Below are 5,243 nucleotides of genomic sequence, written 5' to 3' on the forward strand. Positions count from 1 at the left end.
CAACATTTACCACAAAAATAAATAAAAAATTCAACATTAAGAGTTCATCGTGTGTGTGTGTTTTCGTCACAAAACAAATACTCGCTTGTTACAAAAGTAACTAGCGTATGTAACATTGGAAAAATCCACAGGGGAGACTTGTCTATATCAAACCATATCTTGTAGATTCGGCATCGCCAACCTTAAATTCGGCTCGCTAGAGCCCCGTCAACGCTAGACAAGGCCACCACATCCATGGCGACCGTGAGCTACGTTGGCTCATAAATGATGAAGCATCTCACATCAAGTTAATTGGCAGACATAACAGGCACTGACAAACTGAAACACATAGCTACACTAAATTCGCGCGAGACGGCCGATCGGTGCGCCCCCCTCAGTTTGCCGAGTCCAAGTGCTCTCATAAAAGAAATGATTTGGTTTACATAGTCTTATAGGTCACCTCCAGGTTGTAGGAAAAATGTAGGTGTACATTCAAGGTGTGGTTGTTGCAAGAAAAAGCTCGTGATACTGTCTCACGTCATATTGACATGTAAATGGGTCAAGTGTGTGAACATACGAGCATGCATGTGATTCAGTAGCTACTAGCTAGCAATAGCTCATTGGCTCAGTGGCCCACAAACATGCATATCGCGGCCCAAACGCGCGGAACTAGGCGAAAAGCACATGAAAAAGGATTATCGCTCGCGACGACCGATATTTGACGGGCGATCGGTCGGCGGATGTGAAGCGTTTTCCATACAATTGTACACGATAGAAGAAAGTGTTCCCTTTTAGATTAAAAATCCATTTTTGGTTATGTAACACCTAATATGTATAAATCAATTTTCTGTTTTCGTGCCCTATTTTGTTTCGTTCACTTTTATTGTCGCCCCGTAGCAAAGCACTGACATTTTACTAGTATTTTTCTAAAAAGCCAAAAATTGCTTGATACGTACGGGATACGTATCCAAGCGTATCCGGCCATATCCGCGTGTCCGAACGTGTCCGACCCCCGATACTTGAAGTTTCTGCCGTATCCGTGCAACGTAGCTTTTGACTGCTCGATCATTTTTTTTTTTTGCTGCTGTAATTTGCTCTCTATGAAGAAATTAAGAACCAAGGGTTGGACTGGTAATTAGTCTCTTGAACCAACATATTTTGATTTGAGAGTAATAAGTAGGGTTAACATCACAAAAGTGACCTGATCTTCCTAGTAGGTACAACCTAATATGAATGTGCACTTCCGTAATCTGGAATGAACCTTGCAACGAAAAAGAAGAAGAAAAAAAGTGATACTAATTTATTATATAGTCTGATTGTAGCTTTGTAGTCATGTGGTTGGGTGGCATGTCCAGAATTCTTTATCTTCATTTTCTTCGATAAGAAAAAAATTACTGGCCAGGAGATCTCCCCATACACGGGACTATGAGAAGGTATTCAGTTGAGGAGTTGTCTGTTTGGTTCAGCTTGCAATACAATTGCTCTTCTAGTTATTCCTATGGTACTCTCCCATTCTTTCATTTTTCTTGGTGATGAAAGGAAGCCTTTTAAATATGGAGTAATTCTTTTATTGGAATACATGTACGGTTGCTTTTTACTGTTTTTTTTGGGGTTCACTTCTGTAGTCTAAATGATTGGCACATTCTTTGCGTATATCTAAGTATTATCCACAAAGGTGTAAATTATAATGCATGATACAAATGCTACAAAATGACATGTAGTGTATTTTTTCAGCTTACACTAACTGTTGCAGCCTATGTTATCTCCAAACTTTCATTTTCTCACTCTTACTGCATCGACATCTTTGAGTTGGCTTCTCTAATTCAGTTACTCTAGTTTCTTTATCAATAAAAATTGGTTTAATTCTGCGATTAGATGTTTTTGATACATAGGATTGTGAAGTTTTTGTTGGACATTATCTCCTTGTGGCCCGTAGTGGAAACGATGAGGACTCATGTTTTTGGGCGAGCGGGATTTGCTTTGTGAGGTGCTGTACTGTGTTGTGATCTGGGTTTTCTTTGGTTGGTTTTTGATTTGCGTTGTCTCCTTGCAGGTTAGTTTTCCTCTTTTTTTTTTTTTTTTTTTTTTTTTTTTTGGCTTTGCTCAGGTTATTTGGGTGTTGCTTTTTGATCCTGTAAAAAGATTTTTCCCCTGGTGCACGTTGTTGGACTAGGCTGCTAATTTATGAGTGATCCACGTTTTGCTGGCCGTTGTCGAGGTGTCTCTCCTTCTGCCTCTAGCAGGTCTATTGGGCTTACTGATTCTGAATTCAGGAAGTTGTTGTAGAAGATACAGAGTTTCAGAGATAATGTCTAAGATTGCAGATTGTTCAATTCTGCATTTCCTGTCACCGAAGATAAGAGTTATTTTGTAAGTGCCAACATCTCCACCAGAGAGAAGCATTGATACGACTCAGTACCTAAGTTACTGAATTTGCTATCCATAGGCAAGGTACAAGGTTGTTTCAAGCGGTGTGAAAGACCGCTAGCTTTTGTACAAACCATCATGGCAAGATGAGTCATCTCCCGGCCCATGCCACAAGTGGTAAGTGGGCATCAGATCCAAGTTTTCATGTCGTTTGGTGAATGAGTATATTATTGTCTTGCAAAGTGCTTGCAGCAGAATTAAGCATTTAGAGTTCTTCAGTTATAGGCTCTAAGTAATGATATCATACATTGCTTTGCATGCCGTATCGTATATTATTTGTCAAAAGGTACTAGAGAAACAAGACTGAATTTATAGCTCAATCAGTTTTCAGTTTGCATGGCTAAACGTAGTGCTCTAAACTATTCATGAATTTCCGCTAAAAGTCGGTCTTCCCCATTCTTCTCTGTTTCTATATGTGTATCTATCTCTGTACTTAATGGATTCACTTGCACGCATGTTACATGGATAATTTACACTGATTTAGTTAAGGATATCTTGCTTCGAGCCCATCAATGAAACATATTCTATGTGCATCAGCAGCGGTGGCTATGCGCATCAACAACGATTCAAATTAGAATAGCAGATGATATATTCCCTCTATAGTTTAGCTCAAGCCAATCTACAAACCTGTAGGAACCTATATTGGCGCCATCTGTTTCGGGCCAGTAGGAAGATGCATCGGCGCCCTCTAAACCAGTTCAGTTAAACCATGTTATGTTGTCGTCTTGCCCAGCCCAGCAAACCAACATATTCTCCGTCTAATCCAGCGTGAATGCCCTTATCCACTTAAGTATCCCTGCTTAATCATATGTCACATCTTAGTTCAAGTAGATTCTCAGAGAAACTAATTTTGAAACTCATGCATGTGTTCAGACTCTGATTTTGAAACTGCTGCAATCCGATAGTCTATTAGCTATCAAACATATGCATAGATTTCTTAGTACTGATCACATATACGACATATGTATAGGCACGGGCGCGGAACCACCTTATTTTACATAGGCCAAAACACTAACCACCGTATTTTAAATCAAGTAGAAGCCAAAACAATATTTACCAGCCCGTCCATTTTTACATGGGCAAAAACAGTAAACACCGTATTTTAGGCAGCGTAGAAGCCCACACGTATTTACTAGCCCATCCATTTTTTTGTTAATCTAATACATATTACAATTTAAGTGTTGTATCATGTTTTTTCACCAAAACCTCCACACTCAATCACTGTACTAGCCGATCTTTTGCTAGTATTTATAATCCAGTTAGTTAACACAAACCACAGATGGAGCCCTAGCTACATGGTTTCGTAAATTTCATCAACATAATATAAGACATATATATCATTAAAAAGCTTGGGTGTTCTACTTTCTAATGATATAATCTTTGTATTATATAATTATAATATATTGGTCAAATAGACAATCTAGAAATACGTACAAGCCCTGTAAACTGGGACGAAGAGAGTAATTAATAATGCTTTGATTCAAAAAAGTTCTGAAAAATATGTGCATCGATGCTATGATTCCATTTTGACAATCTGTTTCGAGTTTCGTTAGCTGCACATCTTTAATTTTGTGTTCATGTTCGGATAATTTTAACCAAAATTCGTTAAATTGATCGCACAGGTCTATGTTTGAAATTTTCTTTGGGGAGTAGCTTCGCTTTACCATTTCTCGTAACACTTGGGTTGTAAGTTTTTCATTTCGATGGCCATACATAAACATATCTGAGTTCTTAATCTCAAAACCTATATATGTACATGAGTTCTTAATCTCAAAACCTATGTACACGAGTCTGCAAGTTATCATTGATCAATTGGATGTGAAAGCTGAAACAAATCACCTGTGTTTGTCGGAAAGGGAAGTTCTAATAAACGCAAATAATAATTTAAATAAATTAAGAAGAGAAGAGGAGTCTAAATAGGCTCAAAGAGCGAAAGTCAAGCATATTCAAGAAGGGGGACAATACGAGATACTTCCACTTGATCGCTAATGGGAAGCATCGAAAAAAGAACATTTTCCAGTTAGAGCAACAAGAAGAAACCATTGTTGGTGAGGATAATCTTGAGGTCTATATTACTGAATTCTATAAAAAATTGTTTGGGGCACCGGTGCCAAGTAATATTTCTTTAGTAGAGGAGGTGGTGTAGGATATTCCACAGATTTCATCCGATGAAAATGAGATTTTGACAGCTCCTTTTTCTGAAGAGGAGGTCTATGAGGCAATCTCACAGATGAAACATAATAAAGCTCCCAGGCCTGATGGACTTCCGGCGGAGTTTTATCAATTTTTTGGGAGGTAATAACAGCCGACTTGATGGCACTTTTCAATCAGTTTAGTAAAGGGGACTTGCCTCTTTATAAACTAAATTTTGGAGTAATCACTTTATTACCCAAGAAAGAGGATGCGGTTCAAATACAACAATACAAACCCATTTGTTTACTTAATGTGTGTTTCAAATTTTTTTACTAAAGCATGTACGGGGATTGCCACAAAGGTTATAGGACCAACACAATCAGCTTTTATGCCGGGTAGAAATATTTTAGAAGGGGTGGTCATTCTTCATGAAACAATTCATGAGCTACATAGTAAGAAGATGGATGGGGTTTTGTTTAAGATCGATTTTGAAAATATATATGATAAAGTGAAATGGTCTTTTTTGCAACAGACTTTGAGAATGAAGGTATTTGCTCCAAAATGGTGTAGAGTAGTTCAACAATTTGTTCAAGGGGGGGGGGGGTGTCGGAGTAAAGGTAAATGATGATATTGGTCACTATTTTCAGACAAAAAAAAGGACAGGGAGATCCGTTGTCTCCAATGCTCTTTAATATTGTAGTTGA

This window comes from Lolium rigidum, chromosome 1, assembly GCF_022539505.1.
Source record: "Lolium rigidum isolate FL_2022 chromosome 1, APGP_CSIRO_Lrig_0.1, whole genome shotgun sequence".
NCBI classification, from domain to species: domain Eukaryota; kingdom Viridiplantae; phylum Streptophyta; class Magnoliopsida; order Poales; family Poaceae; genus Lolium; species Lolium rigidum.